This window comes from Mobula hypostoma, chromosome 30 (genome assembly GCF_963921235.1).
Source record: "Mobula hypostoma chromosome 30, sMobHyp1.1, whole genome shotgun sequence".
Classification (NCBI taxonomy): Eukaryota; Metazoa; Chordata; class Chondrichthyes; order Myliobatiformes; family Myliobatidae; genus Mobula; species Mobula hypostoma.
In genome coordinates this window covers 15975692-15997690 of record NC_086126.1, presented here as the reverse complement: position 1 = coordinate 15997690, position 21999 = coordinate 15975692, and positions in this window count along the sequence as shown.

Here is a 21999-nt window from a genome sequence, read left to right as displayed (position 1 = left end):
ATAATACGGTGGAATTCTTCATTAAGATGGAGAGTGATATAGTTAATGCAGAAACAAAGGTTCTGAATTTAAAGAAGGGTAACTTTGATGGTATGAGGCTAATTAACTAATACAGACTGGCAAATTATACTTAAAGGGTTGACGGTGGATATGCAATGGCAAGCATTTAAATACCGCATGGATGAACTGCAGCAATTGTTCATCCAGTTTGGCAAAAGAATAAACCATTGAAGGTAGTGCACCCGTGGCTGACGTGGGAAATTAGGGATAGTATCAATTCCAAAAAAGAAGCATACAAATTAGCCAGAAAAAGCGGCACGGCCGAGGACTGGGAGAAATTCAGAGTCAGCAGAGGAGGACAAAGGTCTTAATTAGCAAAGGGAAAAAAAGATTATGAGAGAAATCTGGCAGGGAACATAAAAACCGACTGTAAAAGCTTTTATAGTTATGTGAAAAGAAAAAGATTGGTTAAGACAAATGTAGGTCCCTGACAGTCAGAAACAGGTGAATTGATCATGCGGAACAAGGACATGGCAGACCAATTTAATAACTACTTTGCTTCTGTCTTCACTAAGGAGGACATAAATAATTTTCCGGAAATAGTAGGGGACCGAGGGTCTAGTGAGATGGAGAAACTGAAGGAAATACATGTTAGTAGGGAAGTGGTGTTAGGTAAATTGAAGGGATTAAAGGCAGATAAATCCCCAGGGCCAGATGGTCTGCATCCCAGAGTGCTTAAGGAACTGGCCCAAGAAATAGGGGATGCATTAGTGATATTTTTTCAAAACTCTTTAGATTCTGGATTAGTTCCTGAGGATTGGATGGTGGCTAATATAACCCCGCTATTTAAAAAGAGAGAGAGAGAGAAACCAGGGAATTATAGACTGGTAAGCCTGACATCGGTGGTGGGGAAAATGCTAGAGTTACTACAGCACAGAAACAGGCCCTTTGGCCCTTCTTGGCTGTGCCGAACCATTTTCTGCCTAGTCCCACTGACCTGCACATGGACCATATCCCTCCATACACCTCCCATCCATGTATCTGTCCAATTTATTCTTAAATGTTAAAAAAGAACCCGCATTTACCACCTCGTCTGGCAGCTCATTCCATACTCCCACCACTCTCTGTGTGAAGAAGCCCCCGCTAATGTTCCCTTTAAACTTTTCCCCCCTCACTCTTAACCCATATCCTCTGCTTTTTTTCTCCCCTTGCCTCTGTGGAAAAAGTCTGCTTGCATTCACTCTATCTATACCCATCATAATTTTATATACCTCTATCAAATCTCCCCTCATTCCTCTACGCTCCAGGGAATAAAGTCCTAACCTATTCAACCTTTCTCTCTAACTGAGTTTCTCAAGTCCCGGCAACATCCTTGTAAACCTTCTCTGCACTCTTTCAACCTTATTTATATCCTTCCTGTAATTTGGTGACCAAAACTGAACACAATACTCCAGATTCGGCCTCACCAATGCCTTATACAACCTCATCATAATATTCCAGCTCTTATACTGAATACTTCGATTAATAAAGGCCAATGTACCAAAAGCTCTCTTTACGACCCTATCTACCTGTGACGACACTTTTAGAGAATTTTGTATCTGTATTCCCAGATCCCTCTGTTCCACTGCACTCCTCAGTGCCTTACCATTAACCCTGTATGTTCTACGTTGGTTTGCCCTTCCAACGTGCAATACCTCACACTTGGCAGTATTAAACTCCATCTGCCATTTTTCAGCCCATTTTTCCAGCTGGTCCAAGTCCCTCTGCAGGCTCTGAAAACCTTCCTCATTGTCTACTGCACCTCCAGTCTTTGTATCATCAGCAAACTGGCTGATCCAATTTACCACATTATCATCCAGATCATTGATATAGATGACAAATACAATGAACCCAGCACTGATCCCTGTGGCATACCACTAGTCACAGGCCTCCACTCAGAGCAGCAATTCTCTACCACCACTCTCTGGCTTCTTCCATCGAGCCAATGTCTAATCCAATTTACCACCTCTCCATGTATACCTAACGACTGAATTTTCCTAACTAACCTCCCATGCGGGACCTTGTCAAAGGCCTTACTGAAGTCCATGTAGACAATATCCACTGCCTTCCCTTCATCCACTTTCCTGGTAACCTCCTCGAAAAACTCCAACAGATTTGTCAAACATGACCTACCACGCACAAGACCATGTTGACTCTCCCTAATAAGCCCCTGTCTATCCAAATGCCTGTAGATTCTGTCTCTTAGTACTCCCTCCAATAACTTACCTGCTACTGACGTTAAACTCACCGGCCTATAATTTCCCGGATTACTTTTCGATCCTTTTTTAAACAACGGAACAACATGAGCCACTCTCCAATCCTCCGGCACTTCACCCGTAGACAGCGACATTTTAAATATTTCTGCCAGGGCCCCCGCAATTTCAACACTAGTCTCCTTCAAGGTCCGAGGGAACACTCTGTCAGGTCCCGGGGATTTATCCACTTTAATTTTCCTCAAGACAGCAAGCACCTCCTCCTTTTCAATCTGTACAGTTGCCATGGTCTCACTACTTGATTCCCTCAATTCCATAGATTTCATGCCAGCTTCCTTAGTAAATACAGACGCAAAAAACCTATTTATGATCTCCCCCATTTCCTTTGGTTCCGCACATAGCCGACCACTCTGATTTTCAAGAGGACCAATTTTATCCCTTACAATCCATTTGCTCTTAATATACTTGTAAAAGCTCTTTGGATTATCCTTCACTTTGACTGCCAAGGCAACCTCATGTCTTCTTTTTGCCCTCCTGATTTCTTTCTTAAATATTTTCTTGCGCTTCTTATACTCCTCAAGCACCTGATTTACCCCCTGTTTCCTATACATTTCATACAACTCTCTCTTCTTCTTTATCAGAGTTGTAATATCCCTTGAGAACCAGGGTTCCTTATTCCTATTCACTTTACCTTTAATCCTGACAGGAACATACAAGCTCTGCACTCTCAAAATTTCTCCTTTGGAGGTTTCCCACTTACCGATCACATCCTTGCCAGAGAACAACCTGTCCCAATCCACGCTTTTTAGATTCTTTCTCATTTCTTCAAATTTGGCCTTCTTCCAGTTCAGAACCTCAACCCTAGGACCAGATCTATCCTTGTCCATGATCAAATTGAAACTAATGGCGTTATGATCACTGGAACCAAAGTGCTCCCCTACACAGACTTCCGTCACTTGCCCTAATTCGTTTCCTAACAGGAGATCCAATATTGCATCCCCTCTAGTTGGTTCCTCTATATATTGATTTAGAAAACTTTCCTGAACACAGTTTACAAATCCTAAACCATCTAGACCCCTAACAGTATGGGAGTCCCAATCAATGTATGGAAAATTAAAATCCCCTACCACCACAACTTTATGTTTCCTGCAGTTGTCTGCTATCTCTCTGCAGATTTGCTTTTCCAAGACTCGTTGACGATTGGGTGGTCTGTAATACAATCCCACTAATGTGGCCATACCTTTCCTGTTTCTCAGCTCCACCCATAAGGACTCAGGAGACAAGCCCTCTAATCTGTCCTGCCTGAGCACTGCTGTAACATTTTCCCTAACAAGCAATGTTATTCCCCTACCTTATATTCCTCTGCCTCGATCACATCTGAAACATCGGAACCCGGAATATTAAGCTGCCAGTCCTGCCCCTCCTGTAGCCAAGTTTCACTAATTGCTACAACATCAAAGTTAGTTATCAAAGATGTGATAACAGCACTTTTGGAAAGCGGTGAAATCATCGGACAAAGTCAGCATGGATTTTGAAAGGAAAATCATGTCTGACGAATCTCATAGAATTTTTTGAGGATGTAACTAGTAGAGTGGATAGGGTAGAACCAGTGGATGTGCTATATTTGGATTTTCAAAGGGCTTTTGACAAGGTCCCACACAAGAGATTAGTGTGCAATCTTAAAAGCACACGGTATTGGTGGTATGGTATTGATGTGGCTAGAGAATTGGTTGGCAGGCAGGAAGGAAGAGTGGGAATAAACGGGACCTATTCGGAATGGTAGGCAGTGACTAGTGGGGTGCCACAAGGCTCAGTGCTGGGACCCTAGTTGTTTACAATATATATTAATGATTTAAACGAGGGAATTAAATGCAGCATCTCCAAGTTTGCGGATGACACGAAGCTGGGCGGTGGTGTTAGCTGTGAGGAGGATGCTAAGAGGATGCAGGGTGACTTGGATAGGTTAGGTGGTTGGGCAAATTCATGGCAGACGCAAATTAATGTGGATAAATGTGAGATTATCCACTTTGGTGGCAAAAACAGGAAATAAGATTATTATTTGATAGGTGGCCTATTAGGAAAAGTTGAGGTGCAACGAGATCTGGGTGTCATTATACACCAGTCATTGAAAGTGGGAATGCAGGTACAGCAGGCGGTGAAAAAGGCGAATGGTATGCTGGCATTTATAGCAAGAGGATTCGAGTACAGGAGCAGGGAGGTACTACTGCAGTTGTACAAGGCCTTGGTGAGACCACACCTGGAGTATTGTGTGCAGTTTTGGTCCCCTAATCTGAGGAAAGACATCCTTGCCATAGAGGGAGTACAAAGAAGGTTCACCAGATTGATTCCTGGGATGGCAGGACTTTCATATGAAGAAAGACTGGATGAACTAGGCTTGTACTCGTTGGAATTTAGAAGATTGAGGGGGGATCTGATTGAAACGTATAAGATCCTAAAGGGATTGGACAGGCTAGATGCAGGAAGATTGTTCCCGATGTTGGGGAAGTCCAGAACGAGGGGTCACAGTTTGAGGATAAAGGGGAAGCCTTTTAGGACCGAGATGAGGAAAAACTTCTTCACACGGAGAGCGGTGAATCTGTGGAATTCTCTGCCACAGGAAACAGTTGAGGCCAGTTCAGTGGTTATATTTAAGAGGGAGTTAGATATGGCCCTTGTGGCTAAAGGGATCAGGGGGTATGGAGAGAAGGCAGGTACAGGGTTCTGAGTTGGATGATCAGCCATGATCATACTATATGGCGGTGCAGGCTCGAAGGGCCGAATGGCCTACTCCTGCACCTATTTTCTATGTTTCTATGTTTCATCTGCAACGGGATCCGACACCAATCTCAATCCCCCCACCACTCTCCGCTTCTCTGTAGGGTCCATGATATTGGTGATTCCTATGACAATGTGTCCCCACCCAGCGATTTCCCTCCTGCCAGTTCTCTCAGCAAGCGTTAGTACTACAGATGCCCATGCACGTCCTTCCTCGCTGTCATTCAAGCACACAAATAGTGCTCATCATTCAGGCAGCACTTCACATCGGAATCCGTCGGGTTCATCTGCTATACCCGGTAGTCCCGGTGCAGCTATTTCTACATCGTTGACACACAATTCGGATTGAAGGACGCTTTGTTGACTTTCTTCGGTCCAGTCGTAATGTTCAGGTTTTCACATTGGTGAAACATTTCAATTCCATTTCTAATTTTCATTCCGACATGTCGTTGCATCACCTGCTCTAATGACGTGTGACACAACCGTAGAAGACTAAGGCTCATATTCCGTCTGTCTAGTCTTCAACCTTAACGCATAAACAGCGATTTCTTTAATCCTGTAAAATTTACCCTCCCACTGAACTGTCTGTTTTTGTTCATTCCCCATTCTAGATTTCATCGGGATTCTTCCCACTTCGTCTCCTGCCTATTGCCCCTATAGTCTCCTTCCCTTTCCACCTATTCCCCCCTCCTATCTTCTCACTTCATCCCACTCTCCAATCCACTCATCTGTCTTCAGCTATCATTTTCTACGTTGTACTCCTTCCCTTCCACTCTCTTATTTCCTCCGGTTTCTTCCCAATTCCGTCTCTTTTCTTCTCTGCATAAATGCTGCCTGACTTGCTGAGATCCTGCAGTATATTTTATGTGTTCCTCTGGTCCATGTCCCAGATCTGACCAGCTTCGCCCATCATCTATCAGTTATAGAACATAGAACATAGAATAGTACAGCACGGTACAGGCCCTTCGGCCCACAATGTTGTGTCGACCCTCAAACCCTGCCTCCCATATAAGCCCCCACCTTAAATCCCTCCATATACCTGTCTAGTAGTCTCTTAAACTTCACGAGTGTATCTGCCTCCACCACTGACTCAGGCAGTGCATTCCACGCACCAACCACTCTCTGAGTAAAAAAACCTTCCTCTAAGATCCCCCTTGAACTTCCCACCCCTTACCTTAAAGCCATGTCCTCTTGTATTGAGCAGTGGTGCCCTGGGGAAGAGGCGCTGGCTATCCACTCTATCTATTCCTCTTATTATCTTGTACAACTCTATCATGTCTCCTCTCATCCTCCTTCTCTCTAAGGAGTAAAGCCTTAGCTCCCTTAATCTCTGATCATAATGCATACTTTCTAAACCATCCTGGTAAATCTCCACTGTACTCTTTCCAATGCTTCCACATCCTTCCTATAGTGAGGTGAACAGAACTGGACACAGTACTCCAAGTGTTCCCTAACCACAGTTTTATAGACCTGCATCATTACATCGCGACTCTTAAACTCTATCCCTCGACTTATGAAAGCTAACACCCCATAAGCTTTCTTAACTACCCTATCCACCTGTGAGGCAACTTTCAGGGATCTTTGGACATGTACCCCCAGATCCCTCTGCTCCTCTTGCTATTTACTTTGTACTCTACCTTGGAGTTTGTCCTTCAAAGTGTACCACCTCACTCTTCTCAGGGTTGAACTCCATCTGCCACTTCTCAGCCCACTTCTGCATCCTATTAATGTCTCTCTACAACCTTTGACAATCCTCTACACTATCTACCACACCACCAACCTTTGTGTCGTCTACAAACTTGCCAACCCACCCTTCTACCCCCACATCCAGGTCGTTAATAAAAATCATGAAAACTAGAGGTCCCAGAACAGATCCTTGCGGGACACCACTAGTCACAATCCTCCATTTTGAATGTACTCCCTGCATCACCACCCTCTGCCTTCTGCAGGCAAGCCAATTCTGAATCCACCTGGCCAAACTTCCCTGGATCCCATGCATTCTAACTTTCTGAATAAGCCTACCGTGTGGAACATTGTCAAATGCCTTACTAAAATCCATATAGATCACATCCACTGCACTACCCTCATCTATATGCCTGGTCACGTCCTCAATGAACTCTATCAGGCTTGTTAGACACGATCTGCCCTTCACAAAGCCATGCTGACTGTCCCTGATCAGACCATGATTCTCGAAATGCCTATAGATCCTATCTTTAAGAATCTTTTCCAACAGCTTTCCCACCACAGACGGAAGGCTCACTTGTCTATAATAACCCTGACTATCCCTACTACCTTTTTTGAACAAGGGGACAACATTCGCCTCCCTCCAATCCTCCGGTACCATTCCCGTGGACAACGAGGACATAAAGATGCTAGCCAGAGGCTCAGCAATCTCTTTTCTCGCCTCGTGGAGCAGCCTGGGGAATATTCCGTCAGGCCCCGAGGACTTATCTGTCCTAACGTATGTTAACAACTCCAACACCTCCTCTCCCTTAATATCAACCAGCTCCAGAACATCACACCTCACTCATATTGTCCTCACCATCATCAAGTTCCCTCTCATTGGTGAATACCGAAGAGAAGTATTCACTGAGGACCTCGCTCACTTCCACAGCCTCCAGGCACATCTTCCCACCTTTATCTCTAATCGGTCCTACCTTCACTCCTGTCATCCTTTTTTTCTTCACATAATTGAAGAATGCCTTGGGGTTTTCCTTTACTCTACTCGCCAAGGCCTTCTCGTGCCCCTTTCCTGCTCTTCTCAGCCCCTTCTCTAGCTCCTTTCTTGCTTCGCTAAATTCCTCAATAGACCCAGCTCATCCTTGCTTCCTAAACCGCACATATGCTGCCTTCTTCCACCTGACTAGTTTTTCCACCTTACTTGTCACCCATGGTTCCTTCACACTACCATTCTTTATCTTCCTCACCGGGACAAATTTATCCCTAACATCCCGCAAAAGATCTCTAAACATCGACCACATATCCATAGTACATTTCCCTGCAAAAAAAACATCATCCCAATTCACACCCGCAAGTTCTAGCCTTATAGCCTCATAATTTGTCCTTCCCCAATTAAAAATTTTCCTGTCCTCTATGATTCTATCCTTTTCCATGGTAATGCTAAAGGCCAGGAAGCGGTGGTCACTGCCCCCCAGATGCTCACCCACTGAGAGATCTGTGACCTGACCCGTTTCGTTACCTAGTACTAGATCTAGTAAGGCATTCCCCCTGGTCGGCCTGTCCACATACTGTGACAGGAATCCGTCCTGCACACACTTAACAAACCCTGCTCCATCGAAACCTTTGGAACTAATCAGGTGCCAATCAATATTAGGGATGTTAAAGTCACCCATGATAACAACCTTGTTATTTTTGCTCCTTTCCAAAATCTGCTTCCCAATTTGCTCCTCTGTATCTCTGCTGCTACCAGGGGGCCTATAGAATACCCCCAATAGAGTAACAGCTCCCTTCCTACTCCTGACTTCCACCCATATTGACTCAAAAGAAGATCCTGCTGCATTACCCACCCTTTCTGTAGCTGTCATAGTATCCCTGACCAGTAATGCCACCCCTCCTCCCCTTTTCTCCGCCCTCTCTATCCCCTTTAAAGCACTGAAATCCAGGAATATTGAGAATCCATTCCTGCTCTTGTGCCAGCCAAATCTCTGTAATGGCCACGACATCATAATTCCATGTATGTATCCAAGCTCTCAGTTCATCACCTTTGTTTCTGATGCTTCTTGCATTGAGGTACACACATTTCAGCCCTTCTACCTTACTGTCTTTACACCGTTTATTCTGTTTCTCTTTCCTCAAAGCCTCTCTGTATGTTAGATCTGGCTTTACTCAATGCACTTCTTTCACTGCTCTATCGCTCTGGGTCCCATCCTCACAAATTAGTTTAAACCTTCCCGAACCATGCTAGCAAACCTACCTGCAAGGCTATTGCTCCCCCTCGAGTTCAGATGCAACCCATCCAATCTGTGCAGGTCCCACCTTCCCCAGAAGAGATCCTAATGATCTAAAAATCTAAAACCCTGCTCCCTGCACCAACTCCTCAGCCACGCTTTCAACTGCCATCTCCTCCAATTCTTACAATCACCGTCACGTAGCACTGGCAGCAATCCTGAGAACGCCACCCTTGAGGTCCTATTCTTCAGCCTTCTGCCTATTTCCCGAAACTTACACTTCAGGACCTCATCCCTCTTCCTGCCTATGTCGTTGGTCCCAACATGTATCACGACTTCTGGTTGCTTTCCCTATCGTGCCAGGATGTCGTGCACCCGGTCAGAGACATCCCGGACCCTGGCACCCGGGAGGCAACAAACCATGCGGGTGTCCTTCTCACGTCCACAAAATCTCCTGTCTGCTCCCCTGACTATAGAGTCTCCAATGACGACAGGTCTCCTTTTCTCCGTCCCACCCTTCTGCACCACAGGGTCAGACTCAGTGCCGGAGGCCCTGCCACCGTGGCTCACACCTGGTCGGTCGTCCCCGCCAACAGTATCCAGGACAGTAAACTTATTATTCAGGGGAATGACTACCGGGGTGCTCTGCACTACCTGTCTGCTCACCTTCGCTTTCCCCCCTCTGACTGTTACCCAACGACCTGCTTCCGACAGCCTAGGTGTGACTACCTCCCTGTCGCTCTGATCTATGACTGCCTCATTCTCCCTTTTGAGTCGAAGGTCATCCAGCTGCTGCTCCAGATTCCTTACACAGTCTTCCAGATCGCCCAGCCGTATGCACCTATGGCAGATGTGACTCTGCGGCAGAGGGGAACTCCCCCAAGACTGCCACATCTCACATGAGAGGCACATCACCGTCTCAGGAGACATTGTAAAAACTAACTGCGAGCAAGCTTGTCCCCCGCCTCTTCTCGTCGAAGCCTCTCGAGTCAAGCCTCAAAGCTCCACTCCTTGACTGGCCCACTCACTGACAATCATGTTGGGGAAAGTTCTCGCGGACTGACAATGAGAACTCAATGGAGGTGTCTCCTCCGCCCAATGCTTCACACGACGGGAGTGCGAATCGAAAAGGAATCCCAGAACATCTCCGTTCACTAAGGAAGAGATGTAAGTCTATTAACCGCCGGATTCAGTTCAGCAACAAACATCGGAGTGATCCCGCTAGCCTCCCTGTTCCTGTACATCCGATTAACAGATTGCCCTGTCTCATTGATTTCCGGTTGGTCATGTGGTGTCGATTCCAGACTGCCACGGGGGCGCTTATTGTGTTATCTTCCTTGATGTATACAACAAAAGAGAGCTGGGGTAGGAAGATAAGTCACCAGGACCAGACGGGGCTGAACCCAGGGTTCCGAAAGGGGTGGATGTCCAGATCGCGGTGGGATTAAGAATGAAGATTCTGAATCTTTCGAGGTTCAGAATTGTTTGCGGAATGGTGGAAAATTGCAAATGTCACTCCACTCTTCAAGGAGGGAGTGCGGCAGATCTAAGGAACCGAGAGGCCAATTGGTTTGGCCTCAGTGCTTGGAAATATGTCGGAGTCGTTCATCAAGGATGAGGTCTCGGGGAAGATAGAGCATAGAATAGTACAACACAATAAAGGCCCTTCGACCCATAATGTTGTGCCGAGCCTTAAACCCTACCTGCTTAAATTAACTTCCCCCCACCTTAAATTCCTCCTTATACCTGTCTAGCAGTCTCTTAAATTTCACTAGTGTATCTGCCTCCACCACTGACTCAGGCTGTGCATTCCACGCACCAACCACTCTCTGAGTGAAAAAAAACCTTCTTCTAATATGCCCCTTCATCTCTATTCCTCTTATTATCTTGTATACCTCTATCATGTCTCCTCTCATCCTCCTTCTTCTAAGAGTAAAGCCCGAGCTCCCTTGATCTCTGAGAATAATGCATACTCTCTAAACCAGGCAGCAACCTGGGAAATCTCCTCTGTACCCTTTCCAATGCTTCCACATCCTTCCCATAATGAGGTGACCAGAACTGGACACAGTACTCCAAGTGTGGCCCAACCAGAGTTTTATAGAGCTGCATCATTGCCTCACGACCCTTAAACTCTGTCCCTTGGCTTATGAAAGCTAACACCCCAGAAGCTTTCTTAACTACCCTATCTACCTCTGAGGCAAATTTGAGGGATCTGTAGACATTTACCCACAGATCCCTCTGTTCCTCCACACTACCAAGTATCCTGCCATTTACTTTGTACCTGGCCTTGGAGTTTGTCCTGCCAAAGTGTACCACCTCACACTTCTCCGGGTTGAACTCCATCTGCCAATGTTCAGCCCACTTCTGCATCCTATCAATGTCTCTCTGCAATCTTCGACAATCCTCTACACTATCCACAACACCACCAACCTTTGTGTCGTCTGCAAACTTGCCAAACTACCCTTCTACCCCAACATCCAGGTCGTTAATAAAAATCACGAAAAGTAGAGGTCCCAGAACAGATCCTTGTGGAACACCACTAGTCACAATCCTCCAATCTGAATGTACTCCCTCCATCACGACCCTCTGCCTTCTGCAGGCAAGCCAATTCTGAATCGACCTGGCCAAACTTCCCTGGATCCCATGCCTTCTGACTTTCTGAATAAGCCTACCGTGTGGAACCTTGTCAAATACCTTACTAAAATCCATGTAGATCACATCCACTGCACGACCCTCATTTATATCCCTGGTCACGTCCTCAAAGAACTCTATCAGGCTTGTTAGACCCGATCTGCCCTTCACAAAGCCATGATAACTGTGCTTGATCAGACCATGATTCTCTAAAAGCCCAGAGATCCTATCTCTAAGAACCTTTCCAACAGCTTTCCCACCACAGACATAAGGCTCACTGGTCTGTTATTATCCGGACAATGCCTACTACCCTTTTTGAACGAGGGGACAACATTTACCTCCCTCTAATCTTCGGGTACTATTCCTGTGGACAACGAGGGCATGAAGATCCTGGTCAGAGGCTCAGTAATCTCTTCCCTCGCCTTTTGGAGCAGCCTGGAACTTCGAGACACATATGAAAATAGGTGGTCCACGGGATTTTCGTCAAGGGAAAACATCGCTTGATAAATCCTTTAGAATTCTTTGAAGTAAACAAGTAGAATAGAAGGAAAGTTGATGACGTGATCTTGGATTTTCAACGCCTTTGACGAAGTGCCAGACATGAGGCTGCCTAAGAGGCTATGCCCCCATGTATTACAGAATATTTCGAGCATAGGTACAGAGATGGCCAATCCCAAAGAGTGGAAATAAATGACGAGTGGTTTTCCATACGGGTCTATCATGGATTCGGTTCTTTTTAAGTTATATTTCAGTGATTTGGACCAAGAAACTGATGGCTTCCTTGCCGCGTTTGCAGACGGTATGAAGACGTATGGACAGACAAGTAGTTATGAAGAAGTAGAGATGCTGCAGAAAGACTTTGACAGATTCGGGGAGAGGTCTGATGGAATATAGTGACAGGAAGTGTGTGTTCATGCACTTTGGTAGGAGGAAAGACAATTATCGTAATGGAGCGAAATTAGAAGACACTGATGTCCAAATGGACTTGGGACTCCCTGAAGGTTAGTTTGCAGGTGGTGCATATGGTCGTATGGATAAGTACACAGCAATATATTTTTAGCTTTTATTCCCAAAACACAGCAACAGACGAGCAGCTGGCATTAATTTACATCAAAGGCGTCAGCATTTCCTTAGTGCAATGACCAAGCCCCAGCTGATCACCTCACATTCGTGACTGGTAGGTATAAAGGAACCCTTGTGACTTCTCTATTCCCGACCATTCTGGCACAGACATCGCACTGTAAGGGGTAAAGCAACCAAACCATTCTAGAATTATCATTTTAACGTTATTGTCTGATGCTGGCATTAGGAGATAATAATCTAAAATAACTACGTCGTAAAACAGAGACAGGTGATAATTTTAGATTATTCCAGGATTTATTTTTATATATTATCTATCATTCGAATAGCATGCGTAGACTTTTTCAACAGTGTGATCACTGAACGAATCAGTTTAAATCCTGTTCAAATGCTGAGATACCTTGTAATCAAAACTTGTGGACTGTAATTTTATAATATCTGAGCCAATAATCCTTCCGTGAAGATAATATTCATTTTATCCCTGTTGCTCGATCGCCGCGAAGAGATTGCACGGTGAGATCTGCAGGCAACATCGCTTCAAGCTCAAATCAAATAGTCTTCAAATAATTGTTTACCAGTTGCAAGAATGAATAATAGTGTTTGCATTTTATTTGCAAATCTCCCCCGTTGCTGCAAATAGGTACCTCACTCCATTCTTCAGTTCCTCCCTGAATTTTCTCTGTGTCAGTCCATAGATACATGTGTTGGTGCAGGTACTGAGAGACGACAACATAAACCCACATACCTGCAGGATATAGGTCGGTTTGCTGAAATATCTGTCTGCATAGAAATAGTTTTCGATTTGCCAGTTCATAGAAAATACGACAGAAGGCATCCAAAATAATATAAAATTGGTTGAAAGAGCGAACAACAGAATCATTGACTTCCTCCGTGTTGCCACCTCTGGATCATCACGATTTTCGCTACTTTTACGGAGAACGCGGCGAACTCTATTTGTTGCTACAATCCGGTTGATGGTCAAAACATTAAAGAGCAGAATTAAACAAATCGGTAGTAACGGTGTTGTGATGCTGTTAAATACCTCGTAAGCTTTCCACAGGGGTGACGTGAAGTATTCAGCTACGAGGACACAACGCCATCGATCCACTGCGAAGTAAGACGGAACGGCCTGGGCACAACACGCTGCACTCACTGTCGCTACCACCCCCGTCGCTGTTCTCTCGGTGCAATATCGGCTCCGCAGCTTCTGATTGCAGATGGCGACACAACGATCGAAAGTGAAAGCTACCGTCAACCAAACGGAACAGTCCCATGTTGCGAGACTCAGGACAGATAGCAGAGAACACACTGGAGTTGCGAGCATGAAATTAACAAACAAGTAGATATAATTGATCTTCTCTAATATAACAACAACGATGACCACAATCAGATCGGCTGCCGCCATGGCCACAAGATAGAGGGTGATGCATTTTGACAGACCGCATTTCCCGCGGGTGAGGATCACAATCGCCGTTAAATTAACTGAAATAAGTTATCACAAAAAAAAAGCAATTACTGTAAGTTACCGCAGGATGATTGGTGTAACTTTCATTGATCTGTTTGAGTAATAGTCGATCAGGCCATTGACTGGAGTCAGGACAACAGGTCCCCCTGCGCTGACCAACATGGAATGCGGATGGCCCGATCAAACTTAGTCTACTTTAGAATTCACAATTTAATGTCGCCAGTTTCACATCCAAAAGTTAACCACAGGAAGTACAGCCGGAGGCTGACAGCTGAGCGCCCTCCAATAATTCTGTTAAGTCGTGAACAGAGGGCCGGAATAAAGGCGAGGTTATTCAGAGCTATGCCGAATACAGTAGCGCCTTGCCGCGAACGGAAAAGGTAATGGTGAGATTGGTTTTATTTTCAGACGATGTTAAGAAAGGACAAACAACAGGAATTCTGCAGATGCTGGAAATTCAAGCAACACACATAAAAGTTGCTGGCGAACGCAGCAGGCCAGGCAGCATCTGTAGGAAGAGGTGCAGTCGACGTTTCAGGCCGAGACCCTTCGTCAGGACTAACTGAAGGAAGAGTGAGTAAGGGATTTGAAAGTTCGAGGGGGAGGGGAAGCGCCAAAATGATAGGAGAAGACAGGAGGGGGAGGGATAGAGCCAAGAGCTGGACAGATGATAGGCAAAAGGGGATACGAGAGGATCATGGGACAGGAGGTCCGGGAAGAAAGACAAGGAGGGGGGGGGGACCCAGAGGATGGGCAAGAGGTATATTCAGAGGGAAAGAGGGAGAAAAAGGAGAGTGAGAGAAAGAATGTGTGCATAAAAATCCATCCCCACTGATCTCCCTCCTGGCACTTATCCGTGTAAACGGAACAAGTGCTACACATGTCGTTACACTTCCTCCCTTACCACCATTCAGGGCCCCAAACAGTCCTTCCAGGTGAGGCAACACTTCACCTGTGAGTCGACTGGGGTGATTCGGTGCTCCCGATGTGGCCTTTTATATATTGGCGAGACCGGGCGCAGACTGGGAGACCGCTTTGCTGAACATCTACGCTCTGTCCGCCAGAGAAAGCAGGATCTCCCAGTGGCCACACATTTTAATTCCACATCCCATTACCATTCTGACATGTCTATCCACGGCCTCCTCTACTGTAAAGATGAAGCCACACTCAGGTTGGAGGAACAACACCTTATATTCCGTCTGGGTAGCCTCCAACCTGATGGCATGAACATCGACTTCTCTAACTTCCGCCAAGGCCCCACCTCCCCCTCGTACCCCATCTGTTACTTATTTTTATGCACACATTCTTTCTCTCACTCTCCTTTTTCTCCCTCTGTCCCTCTGAATATACCTCTTGCCCATCCTCTGGGTCCCCCCCCCCGTCTTTCTTCCCGGACCTCCTGTCCCATGATCCTCTCGTATCCCCTTTTGCCTATCACCTGTCCAGCTCCTGGCTCTATCCCTCCCCCTCCTGTCTTCTCCTATCATTTTGGATCTTCCCCTCCCCCTCCAACTTTCAAATCCCTTACTCACTCTTCCTTCAGTTAGTCCTGACGAAGGGTCTCGGCCTGAAACGTCGACTGCGCCTCTTCCTATAGATGCTGCCTGGCCTGCTGCGTTCACCAGCAACTTTTATGTGTGTTGCTTGAAGAAATTACAATTCTTTTAAAGACTCTCCAGGTTTGCCTTCCATTTAAAATTCAATCATTTAGTAACTACATCGACAAAACGGTCTTGAATATTTTTCATTGAAAATCGTGAAATATTTGGAGCCGGCAGCGGAAGTGTTCTAACTTCACAAGATGTGAAACGGGTCTCAGGCTAACTGGTCAGAGACTGGCAGATCATCAAGGTTAAACTCAGAGGTCACACTACGTGTTCCGTCGAAAAGTACGGAGATACCAGCAAGGCGTTTCACGAGACAGTCGTAATCAGTGAAACGATCGTGGGAAATTCACATGCTCATAGAAAATCACTAGTTCTTTGAAAGTTATTTCCAGACATTAAGTATCGCACATTCAAGAAATAATTGATTAAATCCGTAAAAGAAAACTCAGAAAAGGAGCAGCTAATGACCTGGAAGGTTATTACAATAGGACATACATTAAACTCCTCATTTCAGCAGACGGTCTCGCTGGAAAGGAGAAAACATGTAGCAATGGCCGAATAACATGTAGCAATGGCCGCAGTCTCTGGTTTGAGGACAACCCTAATCTTGTTTGGAGAAACAGGCAAACAATTGGCATACAGACTACTCTTAAAAATCGCATTTCATTTGTATGACTACGTTTTCTTCGCTGTCTCGGAGAACCGATAAAATGAAGAGAAATGTTTGTTGATTAAAACTCATTTAGCCACATTTTATGCAAATTAATTCAAATTATACAAAGTGTGAAGCAACATTTTCATTTATTTCTTTTACTAAATCATATTGCATAGCATACGTATTAAGCTGTACCCCAAACGTAAAGCACGTGGATCGTATAGAGGCGATATAGTTTTATATCTTAATACTCCCAGATTGTGAAGACAGCAGAGGAAAAATTTAATTTAACTGGAGACAGATGCCAACAGCTGACGGTAAATTAGAAATCAATCAATACCCGCAAGTCATCTAGTCTCCTCGTCCTTACAGTAAACCTTCACCGTATTATAAGTGAACTTGTGCCGGGACTGTGGAAGGTCAAGCAGAAATATCACGGCTCATAGCGGACTCCGCGGTGACCGACCTGTTGATACTGTCTGGATTTTGCGTGAAGCAGCATCATTTTAACCTGTCCGGACGAAGCCATCCTGAAGGGTTTCGACACGAAACGTCGAAAATTTATACCCCTTCATTGCTGCTACCTGACCTACTGAGTTCCGCGAGAGATTTACATTTTGAATCTAAATAACGATGAAAGTTTCTTTTCATCGTCAACTAACAGAAGAATGCACTGGATCGCATCTGCACCTTGGCCATCAAGATACGGTCTCCGAGCGTAATACAAAGGTATAGCAGTACCTGGAACTCCGAGTGCTGCAAGTAGCGGGTAGTAAATTCTCACGACATTGTAAATTGCGGAATATCCCATTTTCTACCTGAAGCAGCGATCAGTTGCATAGACTGTCACATTTATCTGCATGCACTGACTCGATGAGTTCTTATACACCTGCCGGAACCACAGTTAAATCAGTCAGTCTTCCCATTGGTCACATTAGACACACACCACTGAACAAACACAAAGTGTCAACTATTTTTACTCATTGTGTCATTGTCCATTATATTTATTCTTCAAGGGGAATTGGGGCATTCATTTGAAGTATTTACCACTCATTTTCAGTGGAGAGGGTCTGTTGAATACTGTTTCGCAAGGCTTCAATCGCTGAACATATTTTTTATGATTATAAAGTCATACTTTTTTGGAAAACAAACGCTATCTCCTTCAGTATCACAGTGATTATAACTTTGTTACTAACACGTGCGGCAACAAGATGAAGCGCATTCAAAGTGTGTGAAATCTGTAATGAGTCTTTTTTGAATGGACAGCTATGTCACCGTTTTGACTTTTTAGCACCTGTAGTTCTTCAGGTGACAGTATTAACTAGGTGAATTTTTAAAGAGAAATTTGATTGCGTTCCTGAATATCTCATAATGTCAACATCCAGGAAATGTGAGCACCTGCAGAAATGCTGCACACAAGGAACCGTTTGTGACAATTCATCACCCGCAGGCTAAACGTCCCTGTTCTAAACGGATATCCCTCTGTTCTGTGCCATACAGATCTGATGGTGAAGGAGGCATAGTGGCATGCTTGTCTTCATCAGTGAGGCACTGGAGGAGTCGGAATACCGTGTTATAAATGTACATATTATGAATTAGGTCGCACTTGGATCGCCGTGTTCAGTTCTGGTGACTACATCGTAGGAAAAATGGAATTAAGCTGGAGATGGTGAACCATTTTCACATGGATGTAGCCAGGAGTGCACGGCTTCAGTTAGAAGGGAAGGCTGAATGGGCAGCCTGGTTTTGGCGGTGGTTAGCGGGCTGAGGGGCGGCCTGACAGAATTTTGTAAAGCAGCAATTGGTTTTAATAGATGCATTTAATGTCAGACAAATGTATACAATATCCTGAAAATCTTTTCTTCGCAAACATTCACGAACACAGAGGAATGCCCCGAAAATAAATGATAGTTAAAGCGTTAGAACCCCAAAGAACTCCCCCAGCTCCCCTCTCACACGCACAAGTAGCAGCAAGGCAACGACTCCCCCACAACCCCAACCCGTACTAGCAAAAAAAAAGCATCAGCGCCCTCTACCGAGCACTCAGCGTGCAGCAAACATCAATAAAGACACAGGCTTGCAGAACCCCAAAGACTACTCTTTCACCCGATAATCCAACATACCACAGGCTCTCTCCCTCTTCCCAATCAGGGAAAAAGGTGTTCTTGTTTAACATGCAGAGATGAGACATAACAAACAACTCGCTAATTTACGATGTTAAAGGTCGGTTGTGTCGGTTAAAGTTTAAAGAGGTGCGGGGAGAGATTATTTCTGAACGTTGGGAATGGTCGGAGCCCGCCACGAGCTTCCATGTGTTATGGTAGAAGCATTTACGATAGTTGGGTTTAAAAGCGTTCAGAGAGCCGCATGAATATGCAGAGAATGCACGGACATAGGTCTCACACAAAAAGAAGAGAATTAGTTTTATTTGGCATTGTCAATCCGCACCACCCTCTCACACTGCCCTTAGCATCCGTCTCACATCCCTCCTGGATTCCCCCTCCCACCCAGGGACCAGAGGTCATTAACAGAGGTCAATTAACCTACCAGCCCATGGTTCCGTAAAGTGGTCGGAGAACAGGGAAGGGTAGTGGGCCCGCCTCATGGATTTAGTTTCAAGAGCATCGAGCATGAAATATATGACATTAAACACAGAGCAGTACAACTTGGAACAGGTTTTTGTGCAACTGATTAAACTACCAATAAAATGGCAAACTAAACGTATCCTGTTTCAAGAATCACCCCTTGGAATAATGATCAGGGAGGCACAGAGAGAATCTATAATTACCGACAAGTACCTTTATTGTCTGAATGGAGGAACTCGTGCACTTACACAACCGAATACATCTATGCATACCTAGTAGGTTTTTCTGGCCTTCCATGAACAGTCAAAGAAGAAAAGGATAATACAACTTAAAGGAATCTTTGCAGCTGAAAACAAATTCCTCGTAGTCCCGTTTCGGGTCTCCACTTTCGTGGGACACATCACATCCACGGTGGTGAATCTCTAGAGAGTCATCATTCTCAGCACACTCGAGGCCTTTATCTTCATTGCTTAAAAATTCAAATATTATATTTCCGTATCATTGGCTACAAGTCGTGTGACTGACTTCATAACGTTTTCATTGGCTCTGCTCCAAGGCAGCATCCATTTTTGTCCTCCTCCCAGCAACTGGCAACCGTTAATTTTTGCGTCATTTGTTCTCAATCAGCGACCTGCTTGAATTTGTCACGACCACAGATTCGGCAGCTCAGCAGATTCGGAAATTGCGCTCGTGAACATGCACGTGTCAGCTAATTATTATTTCATTGTGATGGTATTTAACTCCTTTCGTTTCGTCGTGCCGCTTGTCGAGACTTGAGCAAAGCACAGCAACGTTTCGCTGCCTGCCTTTCCTGAGAAATTGGACTGCCGAGTTAACTAACTCTGAAGGCCAGTGTTATTAATTTTATATTTAATTAATCTTACCAATGCAGTGCTGGCTTCATTTTCCACTTGAGATTTTTAGCTAACGACACTGTTTGGGCTGGCGATTATGGTTTACCATTCTCCCGAACTATTCACCCGTCTCTGGGTCTCTGTCTCTCTGCACTTGGGCCATATCTGACCACAATGACACTGATCAAGCTAAGCGAACTTGACTCAAAAATTGGAAACCACAATCTCTTCATAATATGGCAGATCCACCTCTGCTTCCTCTGGCTTTGATTCATTGGAATTCACTGATTTGTAGACAGTAGTTCTTTCTGGCCAGCAATCCCTTCTGGCTACACAATGTTCGTATCTCTCCAGTTCCTGCACATTCATTGGTCTGTCTAACACACTCTTCAAACGTCTCTATCATATCACACCGCCCTTGTCAGCTCATTGTAGGCACCCACCACTCGGTGTGTGAAAAGGCTAGCCCCGTACATCTCATTTCAACTTGTCCCCTCAGACCTAAATGCATCCCCTCTGGTATCTGACATTTACAACCTGGGAAAACGATACCAGCTGTCTACTGTATCCACGTCTCTCATAAACTTATGCACTTCTATCTGGTTTCCCCTCCGCCCCCGACTCTCCGGGTAAACAACCCGTTTCGACTAACCTCCCTATCGTGCAGAATCACAAAGACGATTAGACATGGAAAACAAAGTGGGCTATTTGGCCCATCGGGTCTGCTCATCATAACTGATTTACTATCTCTCTGAACCCTGTTCTCCTGCATTCTCCCTATAACGTTTGATGCCCTCACTATTTAAGAACCTATCAACCTCGATTTAAATATACCCAATGGGTTGGCCTTCGAAGCTGTCGGTGGCAATGAATTCCATAGATTCATTGCCCTCTGGTTAAAAAATCGCTTCTATTTTCTGATCAAACGGGACATCGTCTATAGCATCCGGTCATATATAAGAAGCTGCATCCGCGTCCTCTCTGTTTAAGCCTTTCAATATTTAATAGGCTTCAATGAGATCGATTCACGTCGTTTAGTACAGGCCCAGAGCTATGAAACCATCCTCATATGGTAACCGTTTCCTTCCAGAGATCACACTTGCGAACTTCCACTGCTCACTTTCCAATGCCAGTACACCCTTTCTTAGAGAAGAGACCAAAAATGTTCCTATTCTGAACTACATCCACTCCACAATAATGAACAACGGGCAATCTTCCTCAGAAATGACGAGATTGATTTATCTCTAAGTAATTGTGATTCCAACACGGGCTTGTCTCGATTTCTCTGAACTTCACTCAGATTTCCACTGAGGTGGTAAACATCATCATTCTCAATTACCCCAGGGTGAGAGACGGGGTGAATAAGGGCTATCATAATCCTCTAACGTCCCAGGAAGGAGTCAGATCGCTTGCAGAGACCCCTATCTCTGGGGCAGGAGCTTTGCTATCAATGTCCACTGATAAGATCTCCCCTCCCAGCACCAACTTGAGCTGCAGAATGGTGTCCCATCGGCTTTAAGAGTACTGCCTGTTGAAATCACAGAAGCTTATAAAGCAAAGGGAGACCAGTCTGCCCATCATTCTGTGCTCTACACGAGACATTCTGCAGATGCTGGATCTCCAACGTAACGCACACGAAATGCTGGAGGAAGTCATCAGGCCAGGCAACATCTCCCTAGGGGACTAAACATGCCTGTGCTATCTCCCTGAAAGAGCTTTGCAAAGACACTACAATCCTTGCTAAATCTGCTGCCTTCACTCAGTTCTGATTGCTGTCTTTGAAGTGCCTTTGGAATTCAATCCCCATGTGAGATCATCTCAAGGATTAAATATCCATGTATTTCTACTTATGACCTTAAAACATGGAACATAATCATAGGATAGAGAACCAAGATGATAGAGCATATAATATTGACCTTAGAACACAGAACACAGAGCATAAAGCATACAACATTGAACACAGAAATCTTACCGTCAGCGGACAACGTCGGGCTGAACTATAGGAACAAAACTCCTTCTCATCACTATTCTAAGAGGGTGTGCTTGTAATCGCAGGCGGTGTCCTCTGGTTAATGACTCCCCTACTATGGGAAGCATCCTCTTGACATCTACTGCATTCCAGGCTGTATCCCGGTAAGCTCCACTGTACCCTCCCCAAAACCTCCACATCATCCCTGGAACAGGGGA